This window comes from Salvelinus alpinus, chromosome 32 (assembly GCF_045679555.1).
Source record: "Salvelinus alpinus chromosome 32, SLU_Salpinus.1, whole genome shotgun sequence".
In the NCBI taxonomy this organism is placed as follows: Eukaryota; Metazoa; Chordata; class Actinopteri; order Salmoniformes; family Salmonidae; genus Salvelinus; species Salvelinus alpinus.
The window spans coordinates 28643666-28660351 of NC_092117.1; the positions used below are offsets into that span (position 1 = coordinate 28643666).

The 16686-nt window shown below is 47.9% G+C and overlaps 1 protein-coding gene across 9 annotated transcripts in view; it reads right to left on the reverse strand.

Annotated features, from left to right (window-relative positions):
- LOC139562676 (calcium-activated potassium channel subunit alpha-1a-like) overlaps window positions 1–16686 on the reverse strand; it is a 344203-nt gene that overhangs the window by 208783 nt on the left and 118734 nt on the right. The gene's annotated exons all lie outside the window — the stretch shown is intronic.

Consider the following 16686-nt stretch of genomic DNA (forward strand, 5'->3'; position numbering starts at 1 on the left):
CATACTTAGGCAGCCTGTTTTGCCACCTTAGTTGTGGGATGTTGTCTTCGTTTAATGCATGTATAGCCTTACGGAGCTTCACGTTCGTTTTTGTTGTTATTGTTTTGTTGGCGACATTTAAAAAATAAAGACAAATGTACGCTCACAACGCTGCACCTTGGTCCGGTCATTTTCAAGACGATGTTCGTGACACCCTCCTTCCCTCCCAGTCCCCTCCTTCCATCCCCTCCCTGTACTCTCATTCCCTCCCCTCCCTGTCTTCTCCTTCCATGTCCTCTCCTTCCCTCCCCTCCCTGTCCTCTCCTTCCCTCCCCTCCCAGTCCTCTCCTCCCCTCCCCTCCCAGTCCTCTCCTCCCCTTCCCTCCCAGTCCTCTCCTACCCTTCCCTCCCCTCCCAGTCCTCTCCTTCCCTCCCCTCCCAGCCCTCTCCTTCCCTCCGCTCCCAGTCCTCTCATTCCCTCCCCTCCCAGTCCTCTCCTCCCTCCCCTCCCAGGCCTCTCCTTCCCTCCCCTCCCAGGCCTCCCCTCCCCTCCCTGTCTTCTCCTTCCCTCCCCTTCCAGTTCCCTCGCCGAGTGTGGTTCCCAATCAGAGGCAGCTGTCTATCGTTGTCTCTGATTGGGAATCATACTTAGGCAGCCTGTTTTGCCACCTTAGTTGTGGGATGTTGTCTTCGTTTAATGCATGTATAGCCTTACGGAGCTTCACGTTCGTTTTTGTTGTTATTGTTTTGTTGGCGACATTTAAAAAATAAAGACAAATGTACGCTCACAACGCTGCACCTTGGTCCGGTCATTTTCAAGACGATGTTCGTGACACCCTCCTTCCCTCCCAGTCCCCTCCTTCCATCCCCTCCCTGTACTCTCATTCCCTCCCCTCCCTGTCTTCTCCTTCCATGTCCTCTCCTTCCCTCCCCTCCCTGTCCTCTCCTTCCCTCCCCTCCCAGTCCTCTCCTTCCCTCCCAGTCATCTCCTTCCCTCCCCTCCATGTCCTCTCCTCTCCTTCACTCCCCTCCCAGTCCTCTCCTTCCCTCCCCTCCCAGTGCTTTCCTTCCCTCCCCTCTCAGTGCTCTCCTTCCCTCCCCTCCCAGTCATTTCCTTCCCTCCCAGTCCTTTCCTTCCCTCCCAGTCCTCTCCTTCCCTCCCCCTGTCCTCTCCTTCCCTGTCCTCTCCTTCCCTCTCCTCCATGTCCTCTCCTTCCATCCCCTCCCAGTCCCCTCCTTCCCCTGTCCTCTCCTTCCCTCCCCTCCCAGTCCTCTCCTTCACTCCCCTCCCAGTCCTCTCCTTCCCTCCCCTCCCAGTCCTTTCCTTCCCTGCCAGTCATCTCCTTCCCTCCCCTCCCATTCCTCTCCTTCCCTCCCTGTCCTCTCCTTCCCTCCCCTCCCAGTCCTCTCCTTCCCTCCCCTCCCCTCCCAGTCATTTCCTTCCCTCCCAGTCATCTCCTTCCCTCCCCTCCCCTCCCTGTCCTCTTTTTCCCTCCCCTCCCAGTCCTCTCCTTCCCTCCCCTCCCAGTCCTCTCCTTCCTTCCCAGTCCTCTCCTTTCCTCCCATCCCAGTCCTCTCCTTCCCTCCCCTCCCAGTCCTCTCCTCTCCTTCCCTCCCCGCCCAGTCCTCTCCTTCCCTCCCAGTCCTCTCCTTCCCTCCACTCCCAGTCCTGTCCTTCCATCCCCCCCCAGTCATTTCCTTCCCTCCCCCCCAGTCCTCTCCTTTCCTCCCAGTCCTCTCCTTCCCTCCCAGTCCTCTCCTTCCCTCCCCTCCCAGTCCTCTCATTCCCTCCCCTCCCAGTCCTCTCATTCCCTCCCCTCCCAGTCCTCTCATTCCTTCCCTTCCCTCCCCTCCCAGTCCTCTCCTTCCCTCCCAGTACTCTCCTTCCCTCCCCTCCCAGTCCTCTCCCAGTCATTTCCTTTCCTCCCAGTCCTCGCCTTCCCTCCCCTCCCAGTCCTCTCCTTCCCTCCCCTTCCTTTCTTCTCCTTCCCTCCCCTCCCTGTCCTCTCCTTCCCTCCCCTCCCTGTCATCTCCTTCCCTCCCCTCCCTGTCCTCTCCTTCCCTCCCCTCCCAGTCCTTTCCTCCCCTCCCTGTCCTCTCCTTCCCTCCCCTCCCAGTCCTCTCCTTCCCTCCCCTCCCAGTGCTTTCCTTCCCTCCCCTCTCAGTGTTCTCCTTCCCTCCCCTCCCAGTCCTCTCCTTCCCTCCCCTCCCAGTCCTCTCCTTCCCTCCCCTCCCAGTCCTCTCCTTCCCTCCCCTCCCAGTCCTCTCCTTCCCTCCCCTCCCAGTCCTCTCCTCCCCTCCCAGTCCTCTCCTTCCCTCCCCTCCCAGTCCTCTCCTCCCCTCCAAGTCCTCTCCTTCCCTCCCAGCCCCCTCTACCCCGCTGGGTCAATAGACTGGTTAATATTTGATTCAGCTGTAATATGAAGGTGATGGCTCACACACAAAGCACAGCTACAGAGAAAGGAGGGCCATATTATAACATGGAATCTATTATTTCTCCTGGTTGTTGTGACACACAACACACACAGATAAATATAACTGCCATTCCCTTAATGTTCGACATAAGGTGAGAATGACCTGATGGAAAATGAGGACGGCTATGTGTGTGTGTTGCGAGAAAGGGGTGCTCTCTGCCAATAATACAATTTCCTGAGCCTAATCATTGCTTCCATGTCTTCTGTCTCTGTCGGGTGATCTCTCTCGCACACACGCACGCACGCACGCACACACACAGGTGTGTCTGCACCTAGTTTCTGTTGCTTCCATGACATTGATGTGATGAGCTGTAATGGGTTTCAGTGACTCAGCCCGAGTATTGGCTCCCATTAAGACAAATACACTCACACGCTACCGTCTGAAAACACGCTACCGTCTGAAAACACGCTGCCGTCTGAAAACACGCTGCCGTCTGAAAACACGCTACCGTCTGAAAACACGCTACCGTCTGAAAACACGCTGCCGTCTGAAAACACGCTGCCGTCTGAAAACACGCTGCCGTCTGAAAACACGCTACCGCCTGAAAACACGCTGCCGTCTGAAAACACGCTGCCGTCTGAAAACACGCTGCCGTCTGAAAACACGCTGCCGTCTGAAAACACGCTGCCGTCTGAAAACACGCTGCCGTCTGAAAACACGCTGCCGTCTGAAAACACGCTGCCGTCTGAAAACACGCTGCCGTCTGGAAACACGCTGCCGTCTGAAAACACGCTGCCGTCTGAAAACACGCTGCCGTCTGAAAACACGCTGCCGTCTGAAAACACGCTGCCGTCTGAAAACACGCTGCCGTCTGAAAACACACTGCCGTCTGAAAACACACTGCCGTCTGAAAACTAATGTAACACCATCACACAAGACCTTAACTACTGTAACACCATCACACAAGACCTTAACTACTGAAACACCATCACACAAGACCTTAACTACTGAAACACCATCACACAAGACCTTAACTACTGAAACACCATCACACAAGACCGTAACTACTGAAACACCATCACACAAGACCTTAACTACTGAAACACCATCACACAATAACTTAACTACTGAAACACCATCACACAAGACCTTAACTACTGTAACACCATCACACAAGAACTTAACTACTGTAACACCATCACACAAGACCTTAACTACTGAAACACCATCACACAAGACCTTAACTACTGAAACACCATCACACAAGACCTTAACTACTGAAACACCATCACACAAGACCTTAACTACTGAAACACCATCACACAAGACCTTAACTACTGAAACACCATCACACAAGACCTTAACTACTGAAACACCATCACACAAGACCTTAACTACTGAAACACCATCACACAAGACCTTAACTACTGTAACACCATCACACAAGACCTTAACTACTGAAACACCATCACACAAGACCTTAACTACTGAAACACCATCACACAATACCTTAACTACTGTAACACCATCACACAAGACATTAACTACTGAAACACCATCACACAAGACCTTAACTACTGAAACACCATCACACAAGACCGTAACTACTGTAACACCATCACACAAGACCTTAACTAATGTAACACCATCACACAAGACCTTAACTACTGAAACACCATCACACAAGACCTTAACTACTGAAACACCATCACACAAGACCTTAACTACTGAAACACCATCACACAAGACCTTAACTACTGAAACACCATCACACAAGACCTTAACTACTGAAACACCATCACACAAGACCTTAACTACTGAAACACCATCACACAAGACCTTAACTACTGAAACACCATCACACAAGACCTTAACTACTGAAACACCATCACACAATACCTTAACTACTGTAACACCATCACACAAGACCTTAACTACTGAAACACCATCACACAAGACATTAACTACTGAAACACCATCACACAAGACCTTAACTACTGAAACACCATCACACAAGACCTTAACTACTGTAACACCATCACACAAGACCTTAACTACTGTAACACCATCACACAAGACCTTAACTACTGTAACACCATCACACAAGACCTTAACTACTGAAACACCATCACACAAGACCTTAACTACTGAAACACCATCACACAAGACCTTAACTACTGAAACACCATCACACAAGACCTTAACTACTGAAACACCATCACACAAGACCTTAACTACTGAAACACCATCACACAATACCTTAACTACTGTAACACCATCACACAAGACCTTAACTACTGAAACACCATCACACAAGACATTAACTACTGAAACACCATCACACAAGACCTTAACTACTGAAACACCATCACACAAGACCTTAACTACTGTAACACCATCACACAAGACCTTAACTACTGTAACACCATCACACAAGACCTTAACTACTGTAACACCATCACACAAGACCTTAACTACTGAAACACCATCACACAAGACCTTAACTACTGAAACACCATCACACAAGACCTTAACTACTGAAACACCATCACACAAGACCTTAACTACTGAAACACCATCACACAATACCTTAACTACTGTAACACCATCACACAAGACCTTAACTAATGTAACACCATCACACAAGACCTTAACTACTGAAACACCATCACACAAGACCTTAACTACTGAAACACCATCACACAAGACCTTAACTACTGAAACACCATCACACAAGACCTTAACTACTGAAACACCATCACACAAGACCTTAACTACTGAAACACCATCACACAAGACCTTAACTACTGAAACACTATCACACAAGACCTTAACTACTGAAACACCATCACACAAGACCTTAACTACTGAAACACCATCACACAAGACCTTAACTACTGTAACACCATCACACAAGACCTTAACTACTGAAACACCATCACACAAGACCTTAACTACTGAAACACCATCACACAAGACCTTAACTACTGAAACACCATCACACAAGACCTTAACTACTGTAACACCATCACACAAGACCTTAACTACTGAAACACCATCACACAAGACCTTAACTACTGAAACACCATCACACAAGACCTTAACTACTGTAACACCATCACACAAGACCTTAACTACTGAAACACCATCACACAAGACCTTAACTACTGCAACACCATCACACAAGACCTTAACTACTGAAACACCATCACACAAGACCTTAACTACTGAAACACCATCACACAAGACCTTAACTACTGAAACACCATCACACAAGACCTTAACTACTGAAACACCATCACACAAGACCTTAACTACTGTAACACCATCACACAAGACCTTAACTACTGAAACACCATCACACAAGACCTTAACTACTGAAACACCATCACACAAGACCTTAACTACTGTAACACCATCACACAAGACCTTAACTACTGAAACACCATCACACAAGACCTTAACTAATGTAACACCATCACACAAGACCTTAACTACTGAAACACCATCACACAAGACCTTAACTACTGAAACACCATCACACAAGACCTTAACTACTGAAACACCATCACACAAGACCTTAACTACTGAAACACCATCACACAAGACCTTAACTACTGAAACACCATCACACAAGACCTTAACTACTGAAACACCATCACACAAGACCTTAACTACTGAAACACCATCACACAAGACCTTAACTACTGAAACACCATCACACAAGACCTTAACTACTGTAACACCATCACACAAGACCTTAACTACTGAAACACCATCACACAAGACCTTAACTACTGTAACACCATCACACAAGACCTTAACTACTGAAACACCATCACACAAGACCTTAACTATTGTAACACCATCACACAAGACCTTAACTACTGAAACACCATCACACAAGACCTTAACTACTGAAACACCATCACACAAGACATTAACTACTGAAACACCATCACACAAGACCTTAACTACTGTAACACCATCACACAAGTCCTTAACTACTGAAACACCATCACACAAGACCTTAACTACTGTAACACCATCACATGACAAACAACAACTCTAATTCTCAGTTCTCTGACACAGTCTGTGTGTGTGTTACTCCTCTACTTCACAGATCAGATGATTGAGTAAGGCTACACTGCAGTTGCTATGGTATCACAGCAACAGGTTCCATGTACACAGATGCTCTTTGCCGCTTGGAGCCGCAGCATAGGCCTAATGGAGGGTAAGAGTCCCACAACACCGCCCACACACACACACACACACACGTAGGCATACTCACACTGTACATGTCAATATGTGTGCAGACACTTGAATCGTGCACACATACAATCGTTCACAGACACATACACACTCTCATTCACCTACACAAACAATGAAGTGTTTAGAGTGCAGTCCCGTGCTCATCATGTCAGTATCAGTAAGCAGACAGTCACAGTAGATGTTGTACTGAGATATTTCTATGCAGAGTAACTGCTCGCTACAGTCCTCTGCTTCATTTCTCCTCAATATCACACAGATCATTTGGGTAGGCTGTGTGTGTTTCTTGTGGGGCCGGGCGATATATTCAATAAATTCCATTCATTCAAAGTTATGTTTTAGCACGATGTTCCAAATGCCTGTATTGCAACAACGGAGGTTTTTATTTGTTTGTTTTTATGAGCGTTTTGTCTCTTTTTGGTTTCTTCTCCTTCGTTCCTTCTGTGCTGTGTGCACTGTGCCCCTTCCCACTTGCTCACAGACACCAAGCCCCTCCGCCTGCCACTCACAACAATAACGACAGAAGATCACTTCTTCCTCTCTGACAACAAGCAGTTTAAATTCGCTATTTGCATTTGAGGTTTGGTCCAACAGAATGGGTCAAATACTTCGAAATGATTTGACTGTAATAGATGAGAACTTAACCTTTACAATGATACCCTTTATAAACTCAGCAAGAAAAGAACCGTCTCATTTTCAGGATCCTGTCTTTCAAAGATCATTCGTAAAAATCCAAATAAATCCACAGATCTTCATTGTAAAGTGTTTAAACACTGTTTCCCATGCTTGTTCAATGAACCATAAACATTTAATAAACATGCACCTGTGGAACGGTCGTTAAGCCACTAACAGCTTACAGACGGTAGGCAATTAAGGTCACAGATATGAAAACTTACGACACTAAAGAGGCCTTTCTACTGACTCTGAAAAAACACCAAAAGAAAGATGCCCAGGGTCCCTGCTCATCTGCGTGAACTTGCCTTAGGCATGCTGCAAGGAGGCATGAGGACTGCAGATGTGGCCAGGGCAATAAATTGCAATAACCGTACAGTGAGACGCCTAAGACAGCGCTACAGGGAGACAGGACGGACAGCTGATCGTCCTCGCAGTGGCAGACCACGTGTAACAACACCTGCACAGGATCGGCACATGCGAACATCACACCTGCGGGACAGGTACAGGATGGCAACAACAATTGCCCGAGTTACACCAGGAACGCACAATCTCTCCATCAGTACTCAGACTGTCTGCAATAGGCTGAGAGAGGCTGGACTGAGTGCTTGTAGGCCTGTTGTAAGGCAGGTCCTCACCAGTCATCACCGCCACCATCGTTGGACCAGACAGGACTGGCAAAAAGTGCTCTTCACTGACGAGTCGCGGTTTTGTCTCACCAGGGGTGATGGTCGGATTCGCGTTTATCATTGAAGGAATGAGCGTTACACCGAGGCCTGTACTCTGGAGCGGGATCGATTTGGAGGTGGAGGGTCCGTCATGGTCTGGGGTGGTGTGTCACAGCATCATCAGACTGAGCTTGTTGTCATTGCAGGCAATCTCAACGCTGTGCACTACAGGGAAGACATCCTCCTCCCTCATGTGGTACCCTACCTGCAGACTCATCCTGACATGAACCTCCAGCATGACAATGCCACCAGCCATACTGCTTGTTCTGTGCGTGATTTCCTGCAACACAAGAATGTCAGTGTTCTCCCATGGCCAGCGAAGAGCCCGGATCTCAATCCCATTGAGCACGTCTGGGACCTGTTGGATTGGAGGGTGAGGGCCATTCCCCCCAAAAATGTCCGGGAACTTGCAGGTGCATTGGTGGAAAAGTGGGGTAACATCTCACAGCAAGAACTGGCAAATATGGTGCAGTCCATGAGGAGGAAATGCACTGCAGTACTTAATGCAGCTGGTGGCCACACCAGATACTGACTGTTACTTTTGATTTTGACCCCCCCTTTGTTCAGGGACACATTATTCCATTTCTGTTAGTCACATGTCTGTGGAACTTGTTCAGTTTATGGTCTCAGTTGTTGATTCTTGTTATGTTCATACAAATATTTACACATGTTAAGTTTGTTGAAAATAAACGCAGTTGACAGTGAGAGGACGTTTCTTTTTTTGCTGAGTTTATGTCTCAACTCCCAAAATGTAGAACAAAGCAGACCCTACTAAAACGAGAATATTAATGGACATGATTGTGGAAAGTGTATGCTCAGTTTCTGTCGGGCGCGGCATTGCGGTTCAACATACTGCTAGCAGCATTTTAGCCACAGACTGTTATACTAGCTGTCTAGTCTGTGTTTTATAATACCACGTACAGCTAGCAACATTTTAGCCACAGACTGTTATACTAGCTGTCTAGTCTGTGTTTTATAATACCACGTACCGCTAGCAACATTTTAGCCACAGACTGTTATACTAGCTGTCTAGCCTGTGTTTTATAATACCACGTACAGCTAGCAACATTTTAGCCACAGACTGTTATACTAGCTGTCTAGTCTGTGTTTTATAATACCACGTACAGCTAGCAACATTTTAGCCACAGACTGTTATACTAGCTGTCTAGTCTGTGTTTTATAATACCACGTACCGCTAGCAACATTTTAGCCACAGACTGTTATACTAGCTGTCTAGTCTGTGTTTTATAATACCACGTACAGCTAGCAACATTTTAGCCACAGACTGTTATACTAGCTGTCTAGCCTGTGTTTTATAATACCACGTACCGCTAGCAGCATTTTAGCCACAGACTGTTATACTAGCTGTCTAGCCTGTGTTTTATAATACCACGTACAGCTAGCAACATTTTAGCCACAGACTGTTATACTAGCTGTCTAGCCTGTGTTTTATAATACCACGTACAGCTAGCAACATTTTAGCCACAGACTGTTATACTAGCTGTCTAGCCTGTGTTTTATAATACCACGTACCGCTAGCAGCATTTTAGCCACAGACTGTTATACTAGCTGTCTAGCCTGTGTTTTATAATACCACGTACCGCTAGCAACATTTTAGCCACAGACTGTTATACTAGCTGTCTAGTCTGTGTTTTATAATACCACGTACCGCTAGCAACATTTTAGCCACAGACTGTTATACTAGCTGTCTAGTCTGTGTTTTATAATACCACGTACAGCTAGCAACATTTTAGCCACAGACTGTTATACTAGCTGTCTAGTCTGTGTTTTATAATACCACGTACAGCTAGCAACATTTTAGCCACAGACTGTTATACTAGCTGTCTAGTCTGTGTTTTATAATACCACGTACCGCTAGCAACATTTTAGCCACAGACTGTTATACTAGCTGTCTAGTCTGTGTTTTATAATACCACGTACAGCTAGCAACATTTTAGCCACAGACTGTTATACTAGCTGTCTAGCCTGTGTTTTATAATACCACGTACCGCTAGCAGCATTTTAGCCACAGACTGTTATACTAGCTGTCTAGCCTGTGTTTTATAATACCACGTACCGCTAGCAGCATTTTAGCCACAGACTGTTATACTAGCTGTCTAGCCTGTGTTTTATAATACCACGTACCGCTAGCAACATTTTAGCCACAGACTGTTATACTAGCTGTCTAGCCTGTGTTTTATAATACCACGTACCGCTAGCAGCATTTTAGCCACAGACTGTTATACTAGCTGTCTAGTCTGTGTTTTATAATACCACGTACAGCTAGCAGCATTTTAGCCACAGACAGTTATGTGCTAGCTGACTAATCAGTATTCTATAAATGTGCAACGAGAATAAAAATACGCATTTATATCGGGTATTATCAACTCATTCTCATTCTGAGAATTAAGCATCTTCTTATCCAGGTAGGTCACTTGATTTCAACACCTAAACAAAGTGAACAGGCTATGTTGTTCGACCAGGTGGAGACAGGCAGGAGGGTCTATTCATAACAGGTCAACTGTTTTACCTTGTTAGCAAGCAAATAGATCCAAGTTGTCTAGACTTTAAATATCAAGATTAGCTGGCTGCTCACTAGCACGTGGGCTTGTGCTTGAGAGATTATTTATGAGACCATAGACAAACATTGGCAGTAGAATGGCCTTAAGAGCTCAGTGACTTTCAATGTGGCACCGTCCTAGGATGCCACCTTTTCAATAAGTCAGTACGTCAAATTCCTGCCCTGCTAGAGCTGCCCCAGTCAACCGTAAGTGCTGTTATTGTGAAGTGGAAACGTCTAGGAGCAACAACGGCTCAGCCGCAAAGTGGTAGGCCACACAAGCTCACAGAACGGGACCGCCGAGTGCTGAAGCGCATAGCACATAAAAATCATCTGTCCTCGGTTACAACCCTCACTACAGAGTTCTAAACTGCCTCTGGAAGCAACGTCAGCACAAGAACTGTTCGTCAGGAGCTTTATGAAATGGTTTACCATGGCCGAGCAGCCACCCACATGCCTAAGATCCCCATGCGCAATGCCAAGCATCGGTTGGAGTGGTGTAAAGCTCACCGCCATTGTTCTGTGGAGCAGTGGAAACTCATTCTCTGGAGTGATGAATCTCGCTTCACTATCTGGCAGTCCGACGGACGAATCTGGATTTGGCGGATGCCAGGAATGCATAGTGCCCCAATGCATAGTGCCAACTGTGAAGTTTGGTGGTGGTGGAGGAGGAATAATGGTCTCGAGGTGTTTTTCATGGTTTGGGTCCCTTAGTTCCAGTGAAGGGAAATCTTAACGCTACAGCATACAATGACATTCTACATGATTCTCTGCTTCCAACTCTGTTGCAACAGTTTGGGGAAGGCCCTTTCCTGTTTCAGCATGACAATGCCCGTGCACAAATCGAGGTCCATACAAAAATGGTTTGTCAAGATCGATGTGGAAGACCTTGACTGGCCTGCACAGAGCCCTGACCTAAACCCAATCGAACACCTTTGGCATGAATTGGAACACCGACTGCGAGCCAGGTCTAATCGCCCAACATCAGTACCCAACCTCACTAATGCTCTTGTGGCTGAATGGAAGCAAGTACCTGCAGCAATGTTACAACAGTGGAAAGCCTTGCCAGAAGAGTGGAGGCTGAATAGAAGCAAAGGGGGGACCAACTCCATATTGATGCCCATGAATTTGGAATGAGATGTTCGATGAGCAGGTGTCCACATACATTTGGTCATGTAGTGCATACCATGAATCACTCATAAGTTTGGAAAAAAATAGAGAGATGATCTTTAGGCCATGTCGCCCCCCCCCCCCCCCCCCCCATAGAGAAAAAGGGAAAAAGGATAATGAGGGGGAGATGTGTCCACGCCAGCGGAGAACAGCTAACAGAATGTGATGAAAGTTGAACTTGTTTAGTAAATTGAAAGCTCCCGTTCAGAAGTTTGTTTCCAAGGTGATGAAAGCCTTGTATCTGAGACTCTCATATTCTAAGTAGGTGTGAAGAACTCTCATATCACCAAATATTAACTACGACACTTTAGGGTTGGCAGCTTATAGCTTTGTTTGTTTGTTTTGGTCAACACTCAGAGTTTCCTATTTATTCAGTTCCCAAACACCAGCTGTCTATGAAACACCTAAATCATCTCTAACATAAGAAAACTAAGACATTTTGGTAACACTTTACTTAAACTTTTCATATTCATATACGAGGCTTTATAATGCATTTTAATCAGGCTTGTATTAATGTTATGTCTCTATGTGTATCAATATTTCTAAAAAGAAAACATTCTGCTTCTACAAATGAAAATATGAGTTTCCTCCCTTTGTAAAATGTAGGGTTTCCTCCGTCTGGTTTTAAGCTCATGGTGTGAGTCCAGATGCTTTACTCCAGCCCTGCCCAGACACATTTATCATCAGCTGATAACCACAATACACTGCAGCAGACAGACAAGGGGACTCTCCTCTTCTCCTCTCTGTCCGTCCTCGCCCTCCTCTCATCTCACCTCACTTCCCCTTTCTCCTCCTCTCTCTTTTTCCTACCCTTCTCCTCTACTTCTCCTACCCCTCTCCTCCTCTCTCTTTTTCCCTCTCCTCCTCTCTTTCCCTCCCCTCTTCTCTCTTTCTCCTCTCTCTTTTTCCTACCCTTCTCCTCTACTTCTCCTACCCCTCTCCTCCTCTCTTTTTCCCTCTCCTCCTCACTTTCTCCCTCCTCTCCTCGCTTTCTCCTTCCTCTCCACGCTTTCTCCCTCTCCTCCTCTCTCTAATCTCCTTCTCCTCCTCTCTCCTGACCTCACCCTCTCCCCTCCTCTCTTTCCCTACCCCCTCCCCTCCTCTCTTTCCCTACCCCCTCCCCTCCTCTCTTTCCCTACCCCTCTCCTCCTCTCTCTTTCTAGTACCCCACTCCTCTCTCTTCTCCTACCCCTCTCCTCCTCACTCATTCTCCTCCTTCTCCTCTCTCCTCCTTACTCATTCTCCCTCTCCTCCCCACTCTCTCTTTCCCCACTCCTCCTCTCTCTTTCTCCTACCCCACTCCTCTTTTTTTCCTACCCCTCTCCTCTCTCTCCCTTCTCCTCCTCTCTCTCCCTTCTCCTACCCTTCTCCTCCTCTCTCTTTCTCCTACCCTTCTCCTCCTCTCTCTTTCTCCTACCATTATCCTCCTCTCTCTTTCTCCTACCCTTCTCCTCCTCTCTCTTTCTCCTACCCTTCTCCTCCTCTCTCTTTCTCTTACCCTTCTCCTCCTCTCTTTCCACTACCCATCTCCTCCTCTCTCTTTCTCCTACCCTTCTACTCCTCTCTTCCTTATCCTACCCTTCTCCTCCTCTCTCTTTCTCCTACCCTTCTCCTCCTCTCTTCCACTACCCCTCTCCTCCTCTCTCTTTCTCCTACCCCACTCATTCTCTCTTTCTCCTACCCCACTCCTCCTCTCTCTTTCTCCTACCCCACTCCTCTCTTTCTCCTACCCCTCTCCTCTCTCTCCCTTCTCCTCCTCTCTCTCCCTTCTCCTCCTCTCTCCCTTCTCCTACCCATCTCCTCCTCTCTTTCTCCTACCCTTCTCCTCCTCTCTTTCCACTACCCCTCTCCTCCTTTCTCTATCTCTTACCCCACTCCTCCTCTCTCTTTTTCCTACCCCTCTCCTACTCACTCATTCTCCCTCTCCTCCTCTCTCATTCTCCCTCTCCTCCTCTCTCATTCTCCATCTCCTCCTCTCTCATTCTCCCTCTCCTCCTCTCTCATTCTCCCTCTCCTCTTCACTCATTCTCCCTCTCCTACTCACTCATTCTCCCTCTCCTCCTCTCTCATTATCCCTCTCCTCCTCTCTCATTCTCCCTCTCCTCCTCTCTCATTCTCCCTCTCCTCCTCTCTCATTCTCCCTCTCCTCTTCACTCATTCTCCCTCTCCTCCTCTCTCATTCTCCCTCTCCTCCTCTCTCATTCTCCCTCTCCTCCTCTCTCATTCTCCCTCTCCTCCTCTCTCATTCTCCCTCTCCTCCTCTCTCATTCTCCCTCTCCTCCTCTCTCATTATCCCTCTCCTCTTCACTCATTCACCCTCTCCTCTTCACTCATTCACCCTCTCCTCTTCACTCATTCTCCCTCTCCTCCTCTCTCATTCTCCCTCTCCTCCTCTCTCATTATCCCTCTCCTCTTCACTCATTCACCCTCTCCTCTTCACTCATTCTCATCCTCTCCTCTCTCATTCTCCTCCTCACTCATTCTCCCTCTCATCCTCTCTCATTCTCCCTCTCCTCCTCTCTCATTCTCCCTCTCCTCTTCACTCATTCACCCTCTCCTCTTCACTCATTCTCATCCTCTCCTCTCTCATTCTCCTCCTCACTCATTCTCCCTCTCATCCTCTCTCATTCTCCCTCTCCTCCTCTCTCATTTTCCCTCTCCTCTTCACTCATTCACCCTCTCCTCTTCACTCATTCTCATCCTCTCCTCTCTCATTCTCCTCCCCCACTCCTCCTCTCTCTTTCTCCTACCCCTCTCATCTCTCTTTTCCTACCCCTCTCCTCCTCACTCATTCTCCCTCTCCTCCTCACTCATTCCCCCTCTCCTCCTCACTCATTCTCCCTCTCCTCCTCACTCATTCCCCCTCTCCTCCTCACTCATTCTCCCACTCGTACTCTCTCTTTTCCTACCCCACTCTTCCTTTCCCTTTTTCCAACCCCTCTCCTCCCCTTTTTCCTACCCCTCTCATCCTCACTCATTCTCCCTCTCCTCTCCCCCTCTCTCATTCTCCCTCTCCTCTCCCCCTCTCTCATTATCCCTCTCCTCTCCTCCCCTCTTATTCTCCTCCTCTCTCATTCTCCCTCTCCTCTCCTCCCCTCTCATTCTCCCCCTCCTCCTCTCTCATTCTCCCTCTCCACCTCTCTCATTCTCCACCTCTCTCATTCTCCTCCTCACTCATTCTCCCTCTCCTCCTCTCTCATTCTCCTACTCACTCATTCTCCCTCTCCTACTCACTCATTCTCCCTCTCCTCCTCACTCATTCTCCCACTCCTCCTCACTCATTCTCCCACTCCTCCTCACTCATTCTCCCTCTCCTCCTCTCTCATTCTCCCTCTCCACCTCTCTCATTCTCCACCTCTCTCATTCTCCTCCTCACTCATTCTCCCTCTCCTCCTCTCTCATTCTCCTACTCACTCATTCTCCCTCTCCTACTCACTCATTCTCCCTCTCCTACTCACTCATTCTCCCTCTCCTCCTCTCTCATTCTCCTCCTCACTCATTCTCCCTCTCCTACTCACTCATTCTCCCTCTCCTACTCACTCATTCTCCTCCTCACTCATTCTCCCTCTCCTACTCACTCATTCTCCCTCTCCTACTCACTCATTCTCCCTCTCCTACTCACTCATTCTCCCTCTCCTACTCACTCTGTCTCCCTCTCCTCCTCTCTCATTCTCCTCCTCACTCATTCTCCCTCTCCTACTCACTCATTCTCCCTCTCCTACTCACTCATTCTCCCTCTCCTACTCACTCATTCTCCCTCTCCTCCTCTCTCATTCTCCCTCTCCTCCTCTCTCATTCTCCATCTCCTCCTCTCTCATTCTCCCTCTCCTCCTCTCTCATTCTCCCTCTCCTCTTCACTCATTCTCCCTCTCCTACTCACTCATTCTCCCTCTCCTCCTCTCTCATTATCCCTCTCCTCCTCTCTCATTCTCCCTCTCCTCCTCTCTCATTCTCCCTCTCCTCCTCTCTCATTCTCCCTCTCCTCTTCACTCATTCGCCCTCTCCTCCTCTCTCATTCTCCCTCTCCTCCTCTCTCATTCTCCCTCTCCTCCTCTCTCATTCTCCCTCTCCTCCTCTCTCATTCTCCCTCTCCTCCTCTCTCATTATCCCTCTCCTCTTCACTCATTCACCCTCTCCTCTTCACTCATTCACCCTCTCCTCTTCACTCATTCTCCCTCTCCTCCTCTCTCATTCTCCCTCTCCTCCTCTCTCATTATCCCTCTCCTCTTCACTCATTCACCCTCTCCTCTTCACTCATTCTCATCCTCTCCTCTCTCATTCTCCTCCTCACTCATTCTCCCTCTCATCCTCTCTCATTCTCCCTCTCCTCCTCTCTCATTCTCCCTCTCCTCTTCACTCATTCACCCTCTCCTCTTCACTCATTCTCATCCTCTCCTCTCTCATTCTCCTCCTCACTCATTCTCCCTCTCATCCTCTCTCATTCTCCCTCTCCTCCTCTCTCATTCTCCCTCTCCTCTTCACTCATTCACCCTCTCCTCTTCACTCATTCTCATCCTCTCCTCTCTCATTCTCCTCCCCCACTCCTCCTCTCTCTTTCTCCTACCCCTCTCATCTCTCTTTTCCTACCCCTCTCCTCCTCACTCATTCTCCCTCTCCTCCTCACTCATTCCCCCTCTCCTCCTCACTCATTCTCCCTCTCCTCCTCACTCATTCCCCCTCTCCTCCTCACTCATTCCCCCACTCGTCCTCTCTCTTTTCCTACCCCACTCTTCCTTTCCCTTTTTCTAACACCTCTCCTCCCCTTTTTCCTACCCCTCTCATCCTCACTCATTCTCCCTCTCCTCTCCCCCTCTCTCATTCTCCCTCTCCTCTCCCCCTCTCTCATTATCCCTCTCCTCTCCTCCTCTCTCATTCTCCCTCTCCTCTCCTCCC